This window comes from Telmatherina bonti (assembly GCF_933228915.1).
Source record: "Telmatherina bonti genome assembly, chromosome: 23".
Taxonomy (NCBI): domain Eukaryota; kingdom Metazoa; phylum Chordata; class Actinopteri; order Atheriniformes; family Telmatherinidae; genus Telmatherina; species Telmatherina bonti.
In genome coordinates, this window is record NC_136632.1 from 15,649,435 (window position 1) to 15,662,724 (window position 13,290).

Below are 13,290 nucleotides of genomic sequence, written 5' to 3' on the forward strand. Positions count from 1 at the left end.
GGGGTCTGCGCCTGGGGATGGCTGCCGATGGCCCTGGTCTCGGGGGTACTCCTGGCGTGCCTCTTGCCTTTGTGTGGGAGGGGTCACACTGGCATGATCACCTTTTCCGGAACACGTTCCACTCTGCATGTTCTGCATGTGACACAGTCACCGAGTCGTCACGCAGTTTTATTCACTAACAACAGCTAGTTTTCTCATTTGTTTGTTTCTCATTTATATTTAACTTTTTAGATTCATAGTTTAGTTACTATGATCTAAAGTTGGCTTGTATGTGTTTGTATATGTGTTAATACTGGCAAGTGCGTATATGTTTGTACGTATGTATGTGTGTGTATGTGTGTGCATAGAGGTGTGTGTGTATATGTATGTATGTGTATATGTATATGTGTACATATGTATATATATGTGTATATATATATATATATATATTATGTGTGTATACGTGTGTGTATATGTATGTGTATGTATGCGTGTGTATGTGTGTGTATATGTATGTGTGTGCCTGTATGTGTGTATGTATACATCTGTAGGTTGTTTTCTTTCTTTTTGTTTTTGGGTTATTTTTTAGTTGTTTTTTTCTCTCCCTTTTCTCTCCCTTTATCTCTTTCCCTTTTCTTATGAGGTGTTTCTTCTCCTTTCTCTTTCTGTATTTTGTCTGTCCTCTCTGGTCCAGCAGTACAAACTCTACAATTCAAACAACAATACAAAATAAACATAGAAATAAAATAAAAATTCAGAAAGTCAAGGGGATCATTATATCTATAAAGCTTCCCTTGGCAGAGAAAATTTGCTCAGCAGAACACAGTATCCAGACCATCATTCTGCTTGCCTAAATGCTGGACAAGACAAAAAAAAAAAAAAAAGAAAAAAAAAAAAAAAAAAGAATTATTGAACACGTTCTTATCAAAGATTTAAGTAAGATAATCATCCCGATTTATTTGCTTAATTCCAACCAGTTTCTTCCTGCTCCATCTCATTTAATTAATTTCAGCGTTCCTTATTAATGTCATAAATGAAATTCCATGCAGACAAATTCATTATACCATCTCACCAATAACCTCTCCACCATTGCTTATTTTCACTGCCGTATGTTTACCATCATTGTAATAAATATGTATAATCAATTCATCCGTTCTTGTCATAATTTCTTAATGCACGATTTCTGGTTTATTCATTCTTAGAATTTACTCCTTTAAACTGAGACTGTTTATGAATTGAGTTTATTTCAGGTGTCTCATCCGCCTGAATCCTAGGTTAATTAAAGTTGTAATTTTTTTTTTTTTTTTTTTTAATACATACAAGAATTTCTCCTTTAGTTCACATATAAAACCAGGTGTCTAAAGTTGTGTTACTTCAAAATTGGACAACTGCAGCTTGTTATTGACGTTTCCTAAATATGGCGGGAAAATCTTCCTGCTGATCGAAAATGCTGCGTCAAGGGTTCTGAACCAGCAGCATAGGTCATATTTCCCAGTTTTAGTTTCTCTTCGTTGACTCCCTGTTAAATCTAAAATACAAATTTCTTACACAATGCTCACCATGATCAACCTTCTTTGTATATTAATATCTAGTTCCATATTCTTCCAGCTGAGCACCAGACTGCAGGTTAACTAGAGTAGAATGGGAAGCCAAGTCTTCAGCTATCTGGTCCTTCTCTTATGAAACCAGCTTCCAGTTTCAGGAAGTGGACATCATCTCTACCCATTAGGCTGTATGAGGATAAATCTTATTAAAGGTGGTCTAACCATCTCTTAGTTATGCTGCCATAGGCTGAGACTGCTCTCTGCTTTATAATTTCCCTTGCATTGGTTTATGACACCAATGGCATCATTCACATGTTTTTCTCTTCTGTTCTCAGCAGAGCTCCATGGCTAGAAGATGAAGTGCTTATTGGCCCCCATTTCCTGTCCTCTCCACCCCAACCACAAGGCAAATAGCTGCCCTTCCTTAGCTGGGTCCTGCAGGAGGTTTTTCTTCCTCTTTTCCACCATGATCCACTGCTCAATGCATGCTCAGGATGGGGGGTTAAATCAAAGTCAAGATAAAGCCAATCCATCGGTTCCCTTAGCTAAGCTATTATTCTCCATAAAATGTTTGAATGAACACTTAATTCAAGCCAATTCATTGATCCAGTCTGTAAAACGCCCTTTGTGAACAAAAATGAAGCTTAATTCAAAGAATTGAAATCAATTCATCCAACAAGCTGAGGAAATAAGCAGTGGGCATCACAAAGTTGTGTGCAAAATGAAACAAGAGTCATCTTTTCTTTCTTTAAGTCTATGAAAATCCATGCAAAAATGTTTAGATTTATCAATTCAGATTTTTTTTTTTTTTTAAATCTGTCTGGAGTAAATTTACAGTCCAATCAAAAGTAATGAGTCAGCATGGCCACCATCATGGTTGATACTCCAACCAAAAGATCATGTCAGGTTTAGAATTTCTCAGCCATAAAGACAAGCAGGTGCACAACAGGCAAACAGATGGAAAAAAAAAAAAAAAAAAAATCATATTAAAACTCCAGGAGCATGACCATAGACTGTATATAAAGAGATGGACAGAGCTTCTGTGACGTCACCCATAGGTTTCTAAAGAGCTGAACTGAAGCTCAGTGGGCGGTTCCTACTGTCGCCATGTTGGCAGCGTCATGCGCGTATCTTGCCTGGAAAATACAAATATAGGCAAAGAGGTGGAGCTGAGAGGGGATCCATAAGTGAAAAGGCGGATGATTGACATCGAGCAAACTCAGAGCTTTCTGTAGCTAAGAGCTAACCTGGAGATAACAGGAGCTAACCAGCTAATGGAGGTAAGCGGGCTAAAGCTAAGTCACGTTGTTAACAGGCTAAAAACCGCAGTTCTACGTTCTTACTTGAAGCCGGAGATTGGTACCTGTCAATCAAAAGGACACGCACCTAAATATGTCGAACTTCAAGATTAAATTACTTTTAAAACGGGCGAGTTAAAAAAAAATTCACTCCTCCCACAGTTGTCATGAAGGTAAACCTGACCTATAAACTGAAAATGGATTTTTGTACCAGGCTGTAAACATGTTTATTTCTGCCATGAAGTTGGTCTTTTTTAACATGGGAGTCTATGGGGATTTCCTCTGTTTTGGAGCCAGCCCCTAGTGGATGAAGGAGGAACTGCAGTTTTATGCACTTCCGCATAGGCTTCACTTTTAACTGCTGGAGGTTGCCGCTTGAGCATGACACATCATATGGTACAATGAAACAACAAAAAAAACCAAAAAAAAAAAAACCAAGGACTTTCTGCTAGTTTTACATCCAGCTCAGAACCTGGTCCCTGGGTTCGATTCAGTTGAAACACTGTGGCTAGATACCATAAGAATAGAACAAAATGAAGAACCACTTCAATGTAAGCATATAAAAGGATTTTCTGGGCAAAGTTCCACACTCGACTCTTTTTGAGAGCTCATGCAGCACATTAAAATTCTCAAACAGATGCTTTTTGCTTGGCAGACATGCAGTTTGATTTCCTGTGCCAACCTTTTTTTTTTTTTTTAATTAAATATTTTACATTTAATTATGCAGCTTTTACTAACTTCGGACTTATGAATCCCAAACAATGTTTGCAAAATGACCGTCTTTATCTTTGCATGTTTGTCAAACAGTGGAAAACAAGGTTGAATCCCTGCAATTAAAGATCTGATCATGAGTCATTGAAGGCAATTTTACACATCATGGAGGAGATTATTGTAGGACAGTATAAACAGACATACAACAGCACTCACTTTTCAGTCTCTGGTGATACTGGGCATTGGAAATTGCTCATCTGTGTTAAATTTTTTTCCTTACTGGCTGCTTTAAAAAGTGTACCAATACATTAACTAGTCTGATTAAAAACTTATTTGGATGCACGATATGCCACAAAGAAAAAAATATTTGCTTTCAAAGACACACGCATGATGAACTATAAGAAATCTTGGACAAATTACAGATGACAGCAAATGCATCTCTTTTCTATCCACTGCCATACTGAACCAAGCTGGCTGCATTGTTCATTGCCAACATCATATATATCACAAAACTTACATACTGTATCTTAATGCATTTTCACTGAGGTACACATTTAAAGTTATATACAAGGGTTGCAGTATAGGGTGCAACAATCAGCACTGTGCATGATACCTCCAAGTAGCTTTCAAGCCTAACAATCAGATAATTTCTTCTGAGAAACCTACAGCTTAATGTGAAAAAGCCCTGAAAGCAACATGTGCACAGTTTTCCTAGAAAGGCACCAACTGGTCTGAATGGGTGGAGACAAAGAATGTGTCGATAATTATCCGCACACTGATGCACCGCATGAAGGTGATTTTGGTGCTCCAAGCAGATGAGTGATATTTATTGAACAGAGGCAAATATGGAGCAGGGAGATGAGATGGCTGCGAGGTTGGCAGATATTTGTGTGCATTTGTGTGTGTGTGTGGCAAGATGGACTAGTTTCGCTCAGGGCCATTTCAACACACGTACAAGGGGAGAGGGAGTGTGTGCGCACTCCTCGACATAACACCTTCCAGGCACATGGAATTACAACACACACACACACACACACACACACACACACACACACACACACACACACACACACACACACACACACAGACTCCTACACTGCATCTGTCCTCTGCTGGCTTAAGTAGCCCACGAGGCGCTGTGGTGATGAGTGGCTCCAGCATCGATTTACTTTAACTGACAGTAGCATCAAGGAAAAAGCGCATGAATGTGTATCATCATGTGCATGTCTGCACAGTATCTTGTAGATGCTTAAAATTTGATCAGTTCTGCATGCATTTTCAGAAGTTTGCGCTGCACCCATGTGCCAGCATCACAAAGACTGATGGTGGAAAATATGCAATTAGGTTAATTTGCTTTTTTGCCTCAATGTTTCTGGATGTGCACACCTACACTTACATGTATGTGTCGATACAGGATGTATGTCGCAGCAGGTTTCCAGGGATATTTTAGCCCAGGAGTAAAGCACTGAAACCCTTCACCAAAGAGAGTATTTCAACAGAAATGGAGGACACAGCTGTACAAGAGAAGGCAGTTCAGCTCAGTTTACTGTACTGTGCATGTGAACGGACTGTCAGCTTGTATGTCCGCACATGTACATGCACCATGGCAACCGAAGAGTAGCAGCAGCACCTACACTCTTGATTCAATGCTGCAACTGAAAATATCTGATTGAAAGAGATTGGGAAGAGTTTCTGGTTGCATAGAGACTGTTGTAAATTTAGTTTTTACAGTATTTGTAAAGATTTTATGCATCTTTGAAAAACATGATTCTTTTTCTGGGCCAATGTCATGAACCCACATCCTATGTCTGCTGTGTAATTTTTAAATAAAGACTTTTAAATTCACAAAGGACTGTAATAGTTTTTAATGTTGAGCCTTACAAATGATTTTTTTTTTTAATCAATTGGATTTTGATTGTCACTTTCATACATATCTTTAGTGCTGTCATGATATAATTTCACCTTCATTCAATCATACTGAAGATTAGAGACAAGGACCTTTAAAATTATGAGGAAAACTTCATCTTCATCTAATGTTTTGGTTTCATGAGCAGCAATACTTTATTCTCTTATTACCAAAACTGTTATAAATTCCCCGATACTTCTTATACAATTAAACAAAGTGCAACTACAGTGTTGCCATTTTTTCTGGCTTTCAGCTTTCGATCTATGTTTGAACTTTTCTAAATGAGGCTGCAAGTCTGGACCTGCTCTACCATGGCTGTGAAGAAAAGGAAGACACATGAAAGAACATAAAATTTGTACATTTGACTTTTTGACGCACAGAACCCAGCACTGGTAACCAGTTCACTGGTAAAAACCTGTATGCCTGCAGCCATTTTTGTTATTTCCTTCGATGAAACGTCACTGTCGAAATTGTCTTATTTCCTGTCTTCATTTCGCATTTTTTTTCTGTAGCCGTCTGTGCCCATTGTTGTCTGACTTTCTGTCATTGTCATTCTTCATGCCTTTACCTCACCGTTTCATCTGTCATTTTTACTCACACGCGTCACCTTTTCTATCCCCAGATCCTGGATTTTTTCAAATTGCCATCAACTCCCCTTAGCTCTTCTTCCCCTCCATGTCTGTTTTGTCTCCCAAAGTCATCCTAATTAGTGTTTAAAGCTCCTGCTTCCCCACGGCGAGGTCGTCTGTGCCCGTAAGCCACCGCTGCCTCGTCTTTGCCCTGCCAACTCTAATGAAATAGCTCTATCTGCTGCCATCAGTGCTTACATGTGTTTGCTTGTGTGTGAAAGACGGAGAGAAAAGAGAAACCACTCACACGTCATTAACAGTATTACCTCAATTACACAGTGTGACAATGAGAACAAGCTGAGAGAGATGGGGAGTCGGTGAAAGGTGGGAGTAAGGAGGAATTGACAGGAGGAAAAAGAGAAAGGTCTCCCTCAGAAGAAATGAAATCAGTCAAATTGTAACCTGTCAGGAGAATGTAAAACAGTGACTTGGAAACCCTTTTTATCTTCTCTATATTTTCATGTTTTTTTTTCCCCAGAAAACATTTAAACACGTCCAGTTGTGTCTAAATTGACACTGACGCGTCACTTTGACAGAAAGCAGTAAAGACTAAGGCATTTTTGTGAACGACTGCACGCGATCATAAATCTAATATTTTCTTCCTGTCATCCGCTTTGCATGACAGTGCTTTCCTTTTGCCTCTGCAACAAATGTAACTAGATTTGACTCCTGTCATGATTCCCTGGCCCCAGTTCCTCCTTTTTTTTTTCCTTTTTTTGTAAAGACGTGCCAGAAAAAAGAACACTCTACCTTTTATTTATCGCAGGATTTCCTCTGGGAGCAGGAATAAAAACAACAGAGGTAGCAAAAGGGGACATGATGGACGCGTAGGGGACGCAGGCGGTGGGAGAAATGGTTTCAGATCAATATTGTGAATCTGCAGGGATTTGAAACGGGGCCTGGAGACAGTTTAGGAGCAGCACATCCGCTGCCGATTGTGTGTCTCACCTAAGGGGTGAGGCCAGGCGCAGCAGCTCGACCACAACACTCAACAAATCAATAATCTTGCATTTTGTGGCGTGTGTGTGTGTGTGTGTGTGTGTGTGTGTGTGTGTGTGGGTGCTTTTGGCCCACAAACCTAAAGCCCATCGAAACAGAGGGCTAGGTGAAATGTTTGGTTTGAAAACTGTGCAAACAAGGAGGTTGTTGTGGGAGCTGGTGGTTAAGTACATGCAGCAGGAAATGTCCTGGAGCTCATGTAAGGTTCACTTGCTGTATTTAATAACTTTATTTAAAAATAAATAAATAAGCTAAATGTTTATGTCCTTAAACTGAATCTACAACTGTACAACCGATTTCTGTGAATTAAAACATTCAATTACGATTTTAATGAACTGCTCTGAACATAGCTGACCTGGGTTAAATTGGGTCATATTACATGTTCGTGAATGGAACTGAACTAGATGCTAATCAAGGTCCATGCACTTTTAAAAAGGAACAAACTGCTGGAGACAAATTATGAAAAGACAAAACAGTGTTTCATTCACTATAAAACTATGGTGGCAGAATTAATTACGGTTACAGTTATATGATATAACCTGCCAGAGTTAAAGAGAGGACTTGAGTCATGTTAAAGAGTAGCAACTTTTTTTTTTTTTTTTTTTTTTTTTTTTTTTTTTTTTTAAAGTTCATAGGTCAGCTAAATTACTGGCCAGGTTGTTTTATCATCATTTGTTTCTATTATTTGCAGATGGAGCTGACCTTATCTTTGCTCAGTATCTATGGAAACCATACAAATATTCCATCACACCATTTTTTTTTCTTTTTTAATTGTCCTAATGTATTTACAAAACATAATTATTTGATTTTGTATGTATTTATGATGCTCATATTGGTTCAACGTGGCTTTGGTATTTGTAATCAGCATACACACCACTGTTTTTAACTTCCAGGTTATGGAAGTCTGAGATTAAATTGAATTTAAAAAAAAAAAAAACGGGGCTCATTGTGTTCTTGTCCTCATTTTTGTGAGCACAAACTGAAATAGTTCACTGATTTTTTTTTTTTTATTATTATTATTTTGATTTAAGAAATGAAAATGTTGAAAATAATTGTTTTCTCCACTTTTATATTGTTGGCATCACAAGCTGAAAGTACATAGACCAAAAACCTGGTCAAGATTGGACAGTAGTGAAGCAGCCTGAACTAGATGCTTAATGGACTGAATTAAAATTATCAAACTGAAAAGATGGTTGCTCAGATGACTTCTGTTGGAAAATTTTGTTGTTTTGCTTATTCGTTGCTAATTTCTAACTGTTTCATTAACCTTAACAATGCCAATTTAGAAGATTTCCATTAAATAGCTGCCAGTGATCACATCTCTGAACTCCCATGATTTGCATCCTAACAAAGCCGGGTCACAAAGGAATCAAACATCCTAAGAAGCCTTGAAGGCAGAATTATAGAGTTAATGTTTTAGCAGCTACATAAGACACGTTAACATGACTGAATTAAATCCCAACGTTAGATTCATGAAGTTGTGCTGCACCGAATGGCTCTACAAAATATTCATACAGTGAAACATATCTTAGCCTATTTAATATTTAATGTAGCTTTTTTGAAGGTGTGCAGCATGCAGAGTGATAAACTTGCTGTGCAGGAACTGTGGCCCCACAGCAGATAAGTTCTGTGATGCATGAGGCTGAGGTGCACTCACCCAGTGAGCACATCACGCAGTATGACTTTTGACAGTGGTTGTTAGGATTTTAAGCCTTCAAGATGGTGCAGCTGACTTATCATTAAAGATGGATGTATATTTTAAATTGATTTAAGTGCGCAATACACTCGATGGTCCATGTGCTCTAATGCTGGAGTGAAATGGGTTTTACTAACAATAAAAGCCTTGACAATATATATAAAAATTTCTACTGTAGATGAAACCATTTAAAAAAATACATTGAATCTAAACAAAGCAGCTAAAATAAAATTCCATTATTACTTAAAATCAAATTGTGCTTTTTATCCATGTCCACTCATTCAGACTAGACTGAGGCTCTACTGCATGCTCTTACGCATATCTATTCTTTCGAACGTATGGCAATTAGCATACTGTACTGCAGGCAACAGCTGGCGCTCCATACTTCAGTGCATTATCTGTAAGCAAGGGAACTAACATGTGTACTTTGATGTTGTTTTGCAAGTCAGAGTCATTATTATTGTAAAGCTAAAAAGGAATACAAAGTAGGCACAACAGCTGAGGGGGAAACAAGAAAAATCATTTGCATGTGCAGTTGTTTCAATAAAGATCGTTCTGTCTCTGTCAAACGTAGGCATTTCATTGGTTTCGGAACATGGCACAGCTCTTTTTGTTAAGTGGGTAATTGCAGTGATATCAATCTTCAAGGCAATCATTAGAAGAGGCTGTCAGATTATGTGCTGGCATTGTCTTCACTTGCAGTGGCGGATATCTATCTAATGTCTGTCACCTATTTTATTTATTTTTTTTACTACCACACAGACAAAGTTCAATAAAATTGTCATTTGGAAAAAAAAAAAATTCTGTTAAAGAAAAAAATAATCCAAGGAAGATGGCAACAATATGTCAGTGGAAAAGTTGGAGAAACACAAACACTTTGTATCATTTTGTTGGGCTTCATGTAGGACGTGTAGAAAATTACTTACTTTGAAACATCCCCTTAAGTCTGCATGCAAGCCTACCTGAGGTCTATATTGTGCAAAGAAAAGAAAAACTACAGCACCTCTGCAAGTGTGGAACTACAGTTGTGTGAAAGCGCTTTTGAGAACTATAAAAATAGCTGGTTAAATCAGGAAGTATTTGGGTTCAAACAGCAATGATCTTTTCTTTATATGTAGAACTCATCTACAAAGAACTTAAAGCTGTTTAAAGACAGATACATGTATTTTATTTATCATGTACGTGAAAAGGAGTGGAGCCATGAAACATTTTATCATCTAACTGGGTTTCAGAAGAAAAACAAATGAACTTGAAGCTTCAGAGCTGGAGTTTACAAATTAGGTAATTTCATGGTAGCTTTGTACATTTCAAAAGCAAAATCTATGGATGAAGAGGATAGAATGAGCAGTGTGAACCCTGAAGATACACTCCCCACTGATTTGACTAAATGCAGGTAATATCACTTTGCAAATTGACAATATTCTGTGGGTACAACTCAAGTTTTTTTTTAAATTAATATTTTAAGTAAATAATGTACAGTATATCTAAAAAGGTAAAAAAATAAATAAATAAATAAAAAAAAACTCAAAAGAAAAAAAAGCTGCATTAAAGACTTGGTGATGTACATGGGTTCAAGAATTCTGGTTGCCATTTCCTGCAAGGATTCTAAAGCGTCTTATACATTTATTTTCAATTATATTAAAGCTTTGTAAAACAGCTTCTCTTAAGTTACAATAATATCTTAGGGAGATAGTTTCCCCATGTCACTACATTGCTGCAACTAAAGTGTTTTGTTGTGAAATAAAAACTAAAAAAATAACTTTACCCAATGTAAGAAATGTAGAAACAGAATACTATGTGTGCATTACAATGCATGTCTTTCCACATTCCAATTTTCCCCCTTCTACAGCTTTTTTTTTCCAACACTGCAGAGGATGACTGAATACTTGAGTATACTTTTGATATCAATAAAATAGTGCGTCCAATAGTAAAGCACTTTTCAAAATGTGACATTTTATCATTTTAAAAGCCTTATATCTTATCACTAAGGGAGCAGTTTTACATGAATTCGCCATTCACTGCCTGACATAAATGGTTGTAAGGTAGCCATAAAGTGCTTCGTTCATCTGTCCATTGACTTTAACCGTGAAAAAGAGGCAATCACCTTGCTGAGAACTGCCTTTGGCCCATTTAGCTGAATACTACAGAATGGCCTCAGTAAATGTTGATGAGCCAATTGAAAAATGAATGATAAATTTGTATCCTTAACCTTTTTTTGGAGGGTGGGTGGGAGTGTTTCCGTGTCTAATTATTACAAAGAAAGGAAGGAAATACGTTTATCAATGAGCTGCAGTCTTTTTTATCCCTTCAAACAGACTTTTATGAGCTTTAGGAAAACACTGACATTTCATATGAAAGGTTTACCAGGGAAAATGAAGTTAAGCAGTTTTAGCAGTGGACTACTGGGACTGATGGCTTCACCAGGGGCGAGGGATGGTGGTAAGTATCAACACCCACCTTTTAAGAGCCCCCAAAAGAGACAGACTTGAAAAATCTGTCACTTTGCTTTACAGAGAGGTGTGATTATGGAGTTTAACTGAACTCCATATCACCATTTCTGTCAGTCTTGACATGTAATGTATTAGTCATAACATTATGACTTGCTATCCTTAAGTTCAACAAGTAGGGAGGTAGGGCCGCTACACATTCCATTTGGTTCCAGTAGACATCCCACCGACACTCTTGCAGGCCGACAATATCTCAAGGTCAAGTCAAAATCTCACATTTATGCTTCTCAAACAGTTATTGATTTTTTTTTTTGTGACAAAGTATGTTATTCCACAGAGGTCATCAAGAAGTGCCAATAAAGGGGGATATACTACATTAATAACAGTGTTAGTACAACACTTATTATATAAAACTGACCAAATGATTAGACTGCTCCTGCTATCTTGCCCTCTTCTCAAAATGCATCTGCCTTCTCTAAGAAGTGCACATGGATCCAGTAATCACAACAAAAACTGATTAAACAGTATGGCTCCTGTCTTCTAACCTTATGGTCCAGTTGTGACAATGAAGGGCACATTGTAGGCAGTTTACATGGAAGATACACCTTGGCTGGACTTAGGCAAAATTTTCGTTTCCTGCTTCCAACACATCCACTTTTTTTTTTTTTTTTTTTTTTTTTCTTTCATTTTATTTTATTTTAAAAGGACAAAATAAATTTGCTGCTAAATATAAAACACACCGACTGCCCAGTGCAACTTTAACATATTTTCATTTGCGGATCAGTCGTTCTGTTATGATAGACCATTATAAATCCAGTTAACATGACAGCTTCGCTTCAACCTGTAGGTCAGTTCACATCTGCCTTAACTGCTGATCTTGTGATTTCCCATTTCCTATTTAAAATCTTGAGGAGTTATCTGGTATGCTGTGCTTTACAGTTTCTATATAATTGTACTGGGGATTAATGTGATGCTTTGGTGGCAAACAAATTTCTCCTCTTGGGAATTAATGAAGTTTATTTTATCTTGGCCATTTAATTACCCTGTTCGAACACCACTTTGTTTAGTAGTGATAGTAATGAGAAATTGCTGAACTTTTTGGAAATAAGTTTAAAATGTATGCAGTCGTGCCAGTGACTCTCTGTAGCTACAAACTGGCACAGAGCAGCTACGACTTAAACGCCACTAACATCAGATAATTCCCCTAACAGCAATGTAACCTCGAGGACATGTCACTGAAATTGATGCTGATGGTTAAGTCTTCATCTGGCATCTCTGTGACTACATTTAAAGGATAAACTAAGTTATTATGTTCCAGTTTAAATCCATTTCATACAAGAAATTAAATATATGCAATATAAGTGACTATAGTTGATCACACACCAAAATTGGTCAAGTTGAAGATCGGTTTTAAGGGAAAGTATGGGATTCACTAATCTTTACATGCAATTACATGAAGATACATAAAAATCTACAGAGAACAGAACCAAAAGCATTATTATGTTTACAACAGTCTGTTCATAGACCAAATACTATAAACCAATCCCATCTGAGTAAGCATTTTTACATTATGGTGAATGTGTGCAGAAACCAACAAGGCTGGAGGCACTGGCAGAAGATGACTTTTCAAACACCCAATTATATTCACATGCAGATAAGCCATTAACTGCCAATGTAAATTCATCAGCATTCATGTGGAGTTCTGTTGGTTCAGACACAGTTATCCTGCTCTCTACAGGCTACACTGGAACCCCGGAAACAGACTGTTGCCTGTGAAGGCAATAATCATGAGACAATAGCTGATGGGTGGATAACATCCTTACAAAACCATGCAGGTCAGAACAAATGTTACTCTACTTCCTCTTAGTTACGCTGGACTAACCAGGTCACCTGATCATTATTCATCTGCCGTATATTAAAGCTTCCACACAGTACAATCCTCCAATCTATTAAATAAGCTTCTGTACAATGAATTAACTTCAATTTGGATACTTTTTTTCCTCTTTTTTTAAATGAACCTCTGCATGGTAAGCAGCGTACGCTTTGAATCTTTTCTAACAATTTTTAAAAAAAAATTGTGG